We start from the raw sequence: 12,783 nt of genomic DNA on the forward strand, positions 1-12,783 counted from the left end.
TGGACCACTGAGCAGCCATTTATCCTACCAATCTCCTCCTCTTCCTTTAAATTGTTTCCATCCCTCTTGTGTCACACCAGACTCATCTGCTACCTCAAGGTCTCACTCCCCTCCCGCCTCTTCAAGCTCCTTTGTAGCCATTCTTCCTGTATGCATAAGAGCCGGACCCCCGAACCCCAGTTCCATCCTGGGTACTTTTTTATTCTCACTTTGTACACTTTCTGAGTGATTGCATCCATGCTGGCCTTTCTCATCATATGCTGATGATGCCTAAGTCCACGTCTGCAGTAGAGATTTCACTCCAGAACTTTACACCCATAATTCCTGGCCGTCTGGACCTCTCCACTTGGATGTCCCATATACATTTCAAACTCAATGTTTTTAAATTTGAACTCATTTTGGCCCCTCTCCACCACACACATACAAATTCCTCCTCCAATATGCCATTGGTTGAAATGGCAGAATTACCATTAAATAACCCAACCAGAAAGTTCACATCATCTTTCACTTCTCTCGCTCTCTCATGTCCATTTCTCAACAGTTATAATCAGGTCCATTTCACCTATCCAGGGAAATTAGAAAATCCCCAGGTAGACTGGTGCCCCTGAGAAGAAACTTTATAATGCTCTGCCCATCTGGGAGGTCATTGATAAGTTTAATAGTGTGCCAGAAAGACATCTTTTAATGGTGGTCTGATCTGTGTATTTGGAGAAAGGATTTGAATCTTCAAATGAATTGACAATCATTGGTAATAGGTATTTCACAAGGATGTAGTAATCCCCGTGCCGAGGATGCTCTCTACAGTCTGCTTTTGAAGCATTTGAATTGTATTTGTTGTAAAAAGTGTGTATTCAGTATCGGCAAGCATGATAAGTTACTTTTAGAAGCCCTGGGAACAACACTCTCTTGCTAGATTATAAGGCATCAGTTCTAAAGCCCCAAGATCCTGACATGTAGGAAGGAGGCAGTCAGCTGACGTTTGCCAGGAAGGGCTGGTTGAGGAGTCCTTGGCTCCCCCTCTGAAGCCTGCTGGAGATTTTCAGAGCTCCTTCGAAGTTCAAACACTTGGCTCACTCACTTCCTGTGGGAAGTTGCATCATCCTACCTGTTAAGATCCTCCTTCCTACACTGCTTGGAGCGAAGAAGGCATCTAGGGGGTGATGGCAATAGAACTCATGAAAGTGAAACAACACTGTCGACTACTGAGTAATCTGTGCTGTGACTGAAACCTCTTAAAGGGTGTTGGAGATTGAATTGTTTCCCCCCAAAAGATGTGTTTCTAGGATCCATGCCTGTGAACGTAACCTGATTTGGAAATAGGTCTTCAAAGATGTCATCAAATTAAGATGAGGCCATTGCATTAGGTCCTAATCCAAGGACTGGTGTCCTGATAAGAAGAGAGAAATTTGGACACAGAGAGTCACAGGGAAGAAGGCCATGTGAAGACGGACGCAGAGATTGGAGTGATGTGTCTACAGGGAACGTCAGGGATTGCTGTCAGCCATCAGAAGCTAGAAGGGAAACAGGAAACAGATTCTTCCCTAAAACCTCAGAAGGAGTCTTGATTTCAGACTTCTAACCTCCAGAGCTGTGAGAGAATAAAGTTCTGTTGTTTTAAACCCCCAGTTTGTGGTACTTTGTAGCAGCAGGCTTAGGAAATGAAAACGCTGGGGAATCCCTGGATGGGACAGACACAGGCGCCAAAAGGGAGGCCTCCAAGACCTCCACCACAGGTGTAAATGGCAGCAGAACCAATACACAGTATGTTAAATAGCTCTCAGGTCCACCCACTTCTGTGAACTAGGCCATCATGCCCCCTTGGCTGGATTCCAGAATGGCCTCCTGACCAGTCTCCCTGCTCTATTCTTACACCAGTGCATCAGGGAAACCCTGACAGAATTGCTGCATTTATTGAGAACTGTGTCCTTGACAATGTCTGAAGAGTTCACATAGTGTGTGCAAGTGCAGGCAGAATCCTAATGAGGATCTTAATCCTCTATCATGTTAATCTTGATCACAGTCCTTTGTGATGTGTTGTACTATAAACCTCATTTGGGAGCGTGGGGACACTCCAGCCCAGGGAAGCTGAGTAATTAGCCTGAGGTCACACAGCTAGAAATTGAACTCAGGTGTAGCTGCCTCTTTATACTCTATACTGTATTGCCTGGGGGGAAACCACGGTTCAAGGCTCAAAGGAGCAAGCAGAGCCCCTAAAAAAGACAGAGCACCCACCTGGAACAGTCCTTTGAAACCGGGAAGAAGCGGCATTATCTTTTTCAGTGGAGACACTGAAATCTGAGATTTGCTTTAGGTTCCCGATGCAAGTCAGAACTTGGACCAGAAACACCAATTTCTACACTTTCTCTTCCCCCGCCAACCCCCTGGCCTCCCCCCAGCCTCTCTTCACCCACCACCCCACTTCCATCCCCAGCCCCGCCCCGCCGCTTGCTGGCTCGATAACCTGCGTGTTATCAGTAACTTTCCCAAGAGTGCAGGGAGAGTTAATGTTTATAAAGTGCTCTGAAAGCCCCTGATAAAAGACGTTAAACGGTATTAACAGAACACATTCTACAGGCCCTGCGTTTCGCTCGGCTTGATTGATACGTGTCCCTCTTGCAGAAGGTGGACTCTGCTTCCGATGAACTGAGCTCATTAATTAGGATCCTGCCTGCAGTTTATTGTGAAGGATGCTTGGTTATTAACGTAATTAGGATCCTCAGCCACCACTATCTCACTGTACACATGTCAGGGGAGGGGGACTGTCTCCTTGAACCCATTGTGCTCATAGTTGCTAAATTCAAGCCCATTATCTTGTACCAACAGGCAGCTGAGACTCTAATATTATAAAAAAAGGAGATCGCTGATTTCAACCGTGCTTTCCTTAGACGATTGGCATGTAAGCACAACAGTGATAAATGCATCACTTAATAGTGCTTCCCCATTTCCAGACATGAGCTCAATTCTGGACCTGTAACATCTCTCAACAGCATTTCCACTCAACATCTCATAGACATTTTAAAGCAAAATCAAGTTTCTTTACCCATTTGCGATCAAGGGACTCTTTGCATTAGCCAGAAAACTGCAGTACTTTTAAGGCAATTCCTTACAAAACTGGTCGCATGTTAGAAACCTCTAGGGAACTTTTAAAAACTCCAGGTACCCAGGCCCCAGCCTCAGAAATTCTGAATCATTTGGTCTGGGGACCACACATAAGTACATCAGTATTTGTGTGTGTGTGTGTGTGTGTGTTGTTTCTTTCTTTCTTTCAATCAATAGACTTTATTTTATTTATTTATTTTTTTTGCGATACGCGGGCCTCTCACTGTTGTGGCCTCTCCCGTTTCGGAGCACAGGCTCCGGACGCGCAGGCTCAGTGGCCACCATGGCTCACGGGCCCAGCCGCTCCACGGCATGTGGGATCTTCCCGGACCGGGGCACGAACCCGTGTCCCCTGCATCGGCAGGCGGACTCTCAACCACTGCGCCACCAGGGAAGCCCTAGACTTTATTTTTTTAAGAGTAATTTTAGGTTTACAGAAAAACTGAGCAGAGTCCAGAGTCCCCATATACCCATACCCATAAACCATATAGAATGTTTTTCAATGCCTGGAGTGATGCAGATGTGCGGGCAGGGCTAAGGATTCAGTTGTAGTGCTATCATTGCCTACACAGCTGGAATTCAACAGCCTTTTAAAAACTAATTTCTGATTAAACCACAACCCAAACACTTCTGGGTTTTCTCAATACCTTTCCTTAATGTAACAGCCCAAGCTTGAGAATGTGCTTGGCATTCACGCAGATGAAAATGACTCCACTCACCACTGTGGTTTATGCTTTCAGATTGCATAACAAATGGCCTTATCAGTTATTACAGGTCTTGGAGGACTCTCTTCCTTGTTAGATTAAAAGAAATATAAAGAGATAATACAATAGAGATAACACAGTGGACAATCTAGAACTCTTTGAAAATGGTTGATGATTTGAAGAACTGAAGGAAAATTAACATATTACTTCTAAAAAGAAGTTATTTAAATATTTTAACATTAGTAGTCTTACTGGAAAGATAATTAAGTAGAGTGAAGGCAACAATCCATTTGATAGAGAATAAAAAATATGAAAAAATATTTTACACTATCCAAAAGGCAGCTATGCACTTAATCAAGTCTTTTGGGTCCATATTCATTCATTCATCCATTCATTAAAAAAAAATTTATTGAGCACCTACTAAGTTCCAGGTTCTAGGTGCTGTGGATAAATAATGAACCAAACAGGAATAGAATTGCTGATGGCATATTAGAATATATACTCTTCCACTTGCAAAAGTATTGTTGAAAATGTCTAATTATCCAGCTGTTGGATACTTTTGGAAATGTGAAATATGTAAATTCTAAACATTATTAATATTGACATCACTATGGCCTTTAATCACACTAACATCAAGATACAAACGAAACTCTAAATTATGAAATACGCTTGTTGAATTTTGACTTTAGAAAAAGCTACTATGCTTTGATATTGGTATGTTGTAATAATTGGATTGCTGAAGTATAAATCACAAATCATATAAAGTATAGAAAAGAAATAAATTCAAGTTCCTTCCATAAGGTTAACAGCTCATGCATGTGTTGGGTCTATTTAAGCTGATAGACATGTTTTTGAATCTTGTTAGGAGGAAATAGTATCTTTATTTATTGAAGGGGACTAGTATCTACCAGTTAGCTTATGCTGCATAACAAACTTCCCTGAAATGAAGTAGCTTGAAACAACCACCATTTTATTTAGCTCACAATTCTGTGAGCCAGCTGGAAGTTTCTTCTTGGTTGGCTCAGCTGATCTTTGTTGGACATTCACATGTGCTGGGGTCAGCTGGGGAGAGGACCTCACTCACAAGACTGGTGGTTGGCAATCTGGTTTGTCTAGGGCCCTGCAGCTGGGATGGTGCATCTCTTCTCCATGTGGCTTCTCATCCTCCAATAGGCTAGCATGGACATCTTCACATGAAGGTCTCAGGGTTCCACAAAACATAGGGAACAAGTGCCAGTGTTAAACAACTTTTCGAGTCTGTGATTGTGTCCCATTGATCAAAACAACTCACATGTCCAAGCCCAGAGTCAGTGCGAGAGGGAATGACTCAAGGGAAGAGAAGGAAATTATTTGTGCAAACAACTACCCCAATATCCCATTACTGGGGTACAGGTTTTTAGGTGAGAATCCCCCAGAAATTGCTCTTTTATAAGAGAAGTTCCTCATTGGTCCTGAGCTCCACATACACTCAGATCTGACTGTTCCCAGTGAATGCAGTCCAGGGAAGATGGCATCTTGCTGCATCACTACCCATCATGCAGTTCTGGGACCTGGAGATGCACACTTCTTTCATCCTCTAGGCTGTCCTACGTACATTCTACCTCTGGGGGCTATGCTTTCCTATCTTAAAGTGGCCTCATAAATTTCATATATAACCCTAATCTCCATGGGGACCAAACCCCTGCATCTTTAAGAGAAGAGAAAGATGTTTGTGATACTGTTGTGAATCTCTCTCTCCCAGGACTCAAACCCACACTATCTTCCTCTTCCTTAAGCCAAAAGTATGAGTGAATCATTGTTAGAACCAGTTGTAGGGGATTGCAGGCCTGGGACTCATGGGGCCAGGTCAAAAAAGAGGTTCAGGAAAAAGAGAACAATATACCTCCCGGGCCAACTCAGATTAGAGCTCTTCCCTCAGAGATGAGAGCAAGTGTAACAAGGTGGAAAACCAAAGAATCTCTTTTAGCATCTACATCTCTTAATTTGGAAAAGTCATTTAAAATTTTGTTTCATCTGGGCTTTGCTATTGAGTTTGAATATAATTTTCATGAGTAACTCTCTGTCCTTGGGCAGGAGGAGAATAGCCTACTCATTAGAAGGGCAGACTTCCCTGGAGTCCTGCTTCTACCAATTACTACTTATCACCTGTGTAACCTTGAACAAGTTAGTCCATGTAAGCCTCAGTTTCTCCAGCTGTATTAGATATGAATATAGGTATAGATACAGATATTTTAGAGAAAGAGAGAGAGATTTTGAGGAATTGGCTCACACCACTGTGGGAGCTGGCAAGTCTGAAATCTGTAGGACAGGCTGGCAGGCAGGATTCTGATGAGTCAATGTTGCAGTCTTGAGTCAGAGCTCCCCAGGGCAGCAGGCTGGAAACTCAAGCAAGCTTTCTATGTTGCACTCTTGAGTATAATTTCTTCTTCGAGGGTGACCTCAGTTTCTGCTCTTAAGGCTTTCAATTGATTGGATGAGGCTCACTCAAATTATGGAGAAAACCCCACTTTACTCACAGTCTACTGGTTTAAATGTCTAAAAAAGTAAATGTCTAAAAAAGAGCAATAGCTAGACTAGCGTTTGACCAAACAACCGGGCACTATGGCTTAGCCAAGTTGACACATAAAATTAACTATCACATCACCCATCAAAAGGAAGAAAAATAGTACATACACCATAGAATTGTGATGCAAAGAAGCATACAAAGCAGGGAGAACGACTCCTAGCATTAACCTTGGTCGTCACTGTCCTTGCCCATATCCTATGGATACAGTAAAGGCTGGTCATTCATGTAAGTCAGGGCTCCCTAGTTTGAGGAAGGGGTGAGCACAAGGTTTGGTGGATTTATGACAGGTTGTTTTATTCCTTACAGAACCAGAGCAGGGCCTTTGAGGTTAGTTTTCTGTGTTTATCTTTTGCTGTTGTGGTTGTTGTTTTTAATAAATTTATTTATATATTTATTTATTTTTGGCTACGTTGGGTCTTTGTTGCTGTGTGCGGGCTTTCTCTGGTTGCGGCGAGTGGGGGCTACTCTTCGTTGTGGTGCACGGGCTTCTCATTGCGGTGGCTTCTCTTGTTGTAGAGCACGGGCTCTAGGTGCGCGGGCTCAGTAGTTGTGGCTTGTGGGCTCTAGAGCACAAGCTCAGTCGTTGTGGCGCACGGGCTTAGTTGCTCCATGGCATGTGGGATCTTCCTGGACCAGGGCTCGAACCCGTGTCCCCTGCACTGGCAGGCGGATTCTTAACCACTGTGCCACCAGGGAAGTCCTGGGGTTAGTTTTTAAATTGATGTTTATTTTCAAAAGAAAAGGAATTTAAAAAGAGCTCTGATCCTTTAAGACTGAGCTATTGCTTTAGAGACCCATCACCTAGCAACAAGAAGGTAATACTTCTCTCCTCCAACAGGTAAACCTCTGGCTTATCTAATTGAAATTTCAGGTTTCCTGCCTCACTCCTAAAAAACTATCACTTTAAAGGGATCAAACCGTACAAGCCAAACAAAGTCAGATTTAAATGCACTACTTTTCAAATGGCAGGCTAATGAGATTTTCATTGGGAGAAGAGATTTGAAGCTTTGCAGCTCATAATTTAAGTAGCTTTGTTCCACTGGCATTTGCTGAATTTCACAAAAAGAGTCTGCAGTAAAATTCCTTTTTTGACTCCTGTCTGGCGATCAAAGATAAGTGTTAAAAGAAGAAACAAAGTATAAATTTTAAGAAAATAAAGAATTATCTAGACTTTTCACCAGGTTGAGTTATCTTTTATCCTTCCCTCCCGATCCCCTCCCCGTCCCTCCCATATTCATTGCAAATGCTATCCATTCTGCTCCTAAAATGACAGCTCCTTTCATGCTTTTCCATTCCACTGACACTGCCATTGTCAAGGCTCCTAACCCATCTTCCTGACCAGACTGTCCCAATCTCATCTAATCTTCACATAGCTGGCTGGTTTATTTTGTTTAAGACACAGCCTTTCCTCTTTCTACTTTGCTCAAAAGTTTCAATAGCTACTATTGTTTTTTTCAACAAATTCAAACTCTTTTGCCTGGCATTTAAGAACTTCTGTGATCTGACCTCAAATTCTCTTTCCAAGTTTGTCTCTATTCAGCAATTCGAGCCAAATACAAATGTCTTGTTCTCCCCAGACGTGGCCTATGCCTCTTTGACTCCACACCTGTTTATACTAGAACTTCCTCAAATGCCTCTCCTTGAATCCTAGTGCAGTTGACCCTTGAATACCATGGGTTTCAACTGCATGGGTCCACTTATATCTGGATTTTTTTTCAAGTAAATGCTACAACACTACACAGTTCGCAGCTGGTTGAATCCACGGATGTGGAGGAACCTCAGATATGCAAGGCTGACTATAAATTATATGCAGATTCACCCCCATGTTTTTCAAAGGTTGACTGTAAGTCATCTAGGCCTTGGTCAAATGCCACTCCCTCCAAGAAGATTTCCTTGATTTCCCTTCTCCTAAGTAGTAGGCTCACCTTTTAGTTACAACTCTGTTGTGATATTATAACATTTAGAGAAGTCAACAGGGCACAGTGGTTAAGAGCATAACCTTGGAGGCAGAGAACTGGGTTTGAGCCCCAGCTCTGCTGCTTCCTAGCTGTGTTACCTCGGACAAATCGCTTACCTTCTCTGAGTCACACCACCTATGTTTGTCTTTTTGAAAACTGAGGTAGCCCGTGATTGTGAAAGTTGAATAAGTTAAATCATAGAAAGTGCTTAGCACAAAGCCTGGCACGTGGCTGATAGCAAACATTAACTCCTATTTTATAAAAATCACATTTAACCTTGTTTATAGTCCATATATTCTCCATCTCTTTCCTCCATTGTAAAATTTGGGGGGAGTACAATCGATATCATAATCCCACCCTGTCCCACTTCCCACAGCATCTGCCATGTACTAGAACTCAAAACATTTTTATTCAAAATCTTGGTTCTTGGGGCCTTCCCTAGGCACCCTACCCCACACGCCAGCCACACTATCTTTTCAGTGGGCCTTAATTTCCCCATGACACTAATTATCACCTGAAGTTATAGTATATACCTATTGTTTTTGTGATTTGTTAATTTTATTGTCTATCTTCCCCACAAAAATGCACTTTCAAGAGCCTCTTCTGTGTGTTTTGATTATTGCTGAATCCCAGCACCTAGACTTTTTCACCAGGACTGAGGGATGGATTTGCACGAGTCCATGATACTTTCTGCCCTTTGCGCAAGAACAGATAATTGGCCAGAAGATGAGACATGATCCATGACCACAGGTTATGGCAAAGGGATTGACCTGCCAAACGATGAAGTCCATGTCCTTTGCTACAAGAGCATGATACTTTAACCAGCTGAACTCATGAGTCATCCTTAAAGACATTCCCAAACCTATTGATTCATAATTGACACCAATCCAACCCATCCTTGGTGTTAGAAAAATCCAATGTTTTAAGGTGTAGTCTATGTACTTGAGGGTCTTACAGTCTAGTTGGGGTCCAAGCGACTGTGTCTTCTGAAGCAGAAATAAAGAGAGAATTGTGCAAAATAATTTTCTGTTTCAGAAAGTCTGGAACTTTCTGTCATGTCAGTATTACATTATAAAAGGGACACAGTAAGGGGCACAGAAATGAAAAGCTGGCAAAGGAGAGACTGCGCAAAATTTTATCGAGGAGGAGAGAGAAAGGAAAACTAAGACTCAGATGTCCACAGGGCCAAGCAGAGAATGTGAGCTGAGTGACACTAGCACAGGAGAGAAATATTAATTCCACATGTCCACCTGCTGCGTGGGAGTGCGGGGCCCGGGTTACTGGACCTTCAGATTATTCAAGAAAAGGTAGAAATCCAGATATTTGTAAGAAATACCAGATTTTTAAAATATTGACAACTAAGATAAACGGGGTTGCAGGTCAAATAAAACGGTTTCTGAGGACTTCCCTGGCGGTCCGGTGCACAGGACTCGGCGATTCCACGGCAGGGGGCATGGGTTCAATCCCTGGTCGGGGAATTATGATCCCACATGCCACACGATAAGAACAGTTTCTGGCTGACCTGGATGACTGCTGTGCGCTCTGACCCAGTCAGCGAGGCGGGCAGCTTGGGAAAGTTCTTTCTTCTCCTGTCCCCCGAGCCTCTGCATTTCAAGTGACTCATTTTACTCTCTGCAGAATATATTTAGCCCTGATTAAATTGATACTAGATGTAGTGCGCTGACTTTGCATAATTCCTTAATTTTGAAGAGGACATTTAAGATACGCATTCCCCACCCCGCCATGATTTTGCTCTGTCAACAGTAATCGTCCTGAGCCACCACACCCACCGGTCAGAGCCGTGGAAGAGGGGTTGGCTGTGATTAATTAAACTCTGTTTGCTGCGAGCAAATGGCAGCGCCCTCAATCACGCTTAGTGCCTCTTCAGCTGCCTCCAGAGGAAGCTTTTGCCCAGGATTATAAAACTGTTATGGCATTCCTCCCCATTTACTTTTTTTAAAATTAATTAATTTTATTTATTTATTTTTGGCTGTGTTGGGTCTTCATTGCTGAGCGCGGGCTTCCTCTAGTTGTGGCGAGCAGGGGCTACTCTGCGTTGCGGTGCACAGGCTTCTCATTGCGGTGGCTTCTCTTGTTGCAGAGCCTGGGCTCTAGGTGCACAGGCTTCAGTAGCTGTGGCTCGCGGGCTCAGTAGTTGTGGCTCTTGGGCTCTAGAGCGCAGGCTCAGTAGTTGTGGCGCACGGGCTTAGTTGCTCCGCAGCACGTGGGATCTTCCCGGACCAGGGCTCGAACCCGTGTCCCAGGCATTGGCAGGCAGATTCTTAACCACTGCGCCACCAGGGTAGCCCCCATTTACTTCTTATTTTATTTTTTTATTGTGGTAAAATATACACACTATTTACCACTTTAACCATTTTAAGGTGCACCGTTCAGTGGCATTTAGCACATTCGCAGTGTGGTGCAACCGTCACCAGCGTCCACTTCCGGAACCTTCTCATCATCCCAAATAGAAACCAAGTACCCATTAAACAGTAACTCCCATTCCTCCCTCCCCCTACGCCCTGGTAATCTCTATTCAACTTCCCATTCCTCCCTCCCCCTACGCCCTGGTAATCTCTGTTCAACTTCCTGTCTCTATGAACTTGACTGCTCTGGGCCCCTTATGTGAGTGGAATCAGACAATATCCGTTTTTCTGTGTCTGGCCTATTACACTAAGCAAAAGGGTTTCAGATCCATCTGTGCTGTAGCAAATATCCCATCTACTTTTTACTTTGTTCCTTTCCTCATGCTTCCTTCACCCCTTTTCATATTTTAGTGGTAAATATTTACAAAAAGGATAATGCTTTAGCATAAAAACCACCAAGGATAAAACATTCAATGTTTTAATTCTCTTAAAGAGAAAGGATCCTGATTTATCCAAATCTATGGCTTTCAGACTGCCTGGATTTGAACCCTGGCACTACCATTAACTACTCATGTGGCTCCAGGAATGTTATTTGACCTTCCCGTTCCTTAGAATCCTCATCTGAAAAACCAGGATAGTAATAATTCGTACATACACTAATATCTAATGTTACGTATAACATGAGTATACATGAACACAGTAGCACCCATTTATTCAGACAACTTTTAGTAATTTAATTTTCTTGAAACATAACTAGGACTGGTTATGTATATACATCATATGTATATTCTAAATAATTTTAAAATAATCTAAATAATTTCTTTAAATAAGTCCTTGCTAGTAAATACTATTTACTAACCAGGGACTGACAGGTGAACCAGGGCTACTAGAAGTAGAGGAAGAGCCCAGGCACATCTCCCTCTGAGATAGACGGAAGGTTGGGAGCAGAGGATACAGTACACAACAAGACCACAGTGACAACTCTCAGTAAGAAAGTCAAAAGTAATACTTGGAAGGAATGAAGAAAAGGAGGGGAAAATGAACAGAGGGAGGAAGGGAAAAAAAGGAGGAAGCCAATCCATTGAATGGGGGCAGTAACCATGACATCCTTCTTATTAGCCCCTGAGAGCATCAACTGTTTCACTAGCCAAGCACTGTACAAGGAGTCCAGGTGAGACAATAGATACAAGTAAGAACCCTCTCTACAGACCCCTTATACAGGCTGATCACAATCCCTAGGAAAGAGAGGTGTGTAAGCCAGTGAGTTCTACAAGAGTGACAAGCACAAGAAGAGAAGTACGTAAGATACTGGTACCACAGAGGAGGAACTGATGAACCCTCTCTCATACGGTCAGGAAAACTTCCTTGCATCTATAACATCTACACTGAAAAACTGAGTGGGAGTTTCCTAGTCAGATGAGAATGGCTGGGAGGGAGAGACAGTGTGTGGACAATTGTATTCAGGGAACATTGAAAATCCTTTAACACTGCTGGACCTTAAAAATAGACTAGAGAAGTAGGGAGGGAGAGGAATGAGGAGCCCTGTGTGTGATGCTCGGGTACCGAGACCCTGGTCTTAATGCTAAGATGGAGCCAGTGCAGGGCTTATTCAGGAGAGGGGCGTGCGCAGAGAACACACTAGCTTTAGTGAAGAGGATACAAAGCTAGTGACAGAGATAGAGCAGAAGGCAGGGACTTTAGCCTTGGCTAATGTCGATTGGAATCTCCTGAAAAGCATCTAAACTGGGGCATTGGTGGCAAGGATGTAGAAGAAAAATAAACAAACGTGGTGCTTCTTTTATCATTCTTTCTGGTCTTTATAGTCATTCACTTAACAGGTGTTTATTGAGCATTCATTAGTAACCGAAGTATTTCATTAATACTATTTATGAATAGTGACCTATTTTTAAGCTTAATCATTTTCACAAACTTCATTATCTTGTTTGATCCTCAGGGTAAGTATGTGAGGTAGTAAATATTTTATCATCCCCATCTGACAGACGAAGAAACTGAGGTTCAAAGAAGTGAACTCATTTTTCCCAAGGCTACACAGATAGCAAGCTGCAAAGCCCCAGGGTAGACCCGAATCT

Source organism: Aethalodelphis obliquidens, unplaced genomic scaffold (assembly GCF_003676395.1).
Source record: "Aethalodelphis obliquidens isolate GAN/ISIS:26980383/991018 unplaced genomic scaffold, ASM367639v1 scaffold19, whole genome shotgun sequence".
Taxonomy (NCBI): domain Eukaryota; kingdom Metazoa; phylum Chordata; class Mammalia; order Artiodactyla; family Delphinidae; genus Aethalodelphis; species Aethalodelphis obliquidens.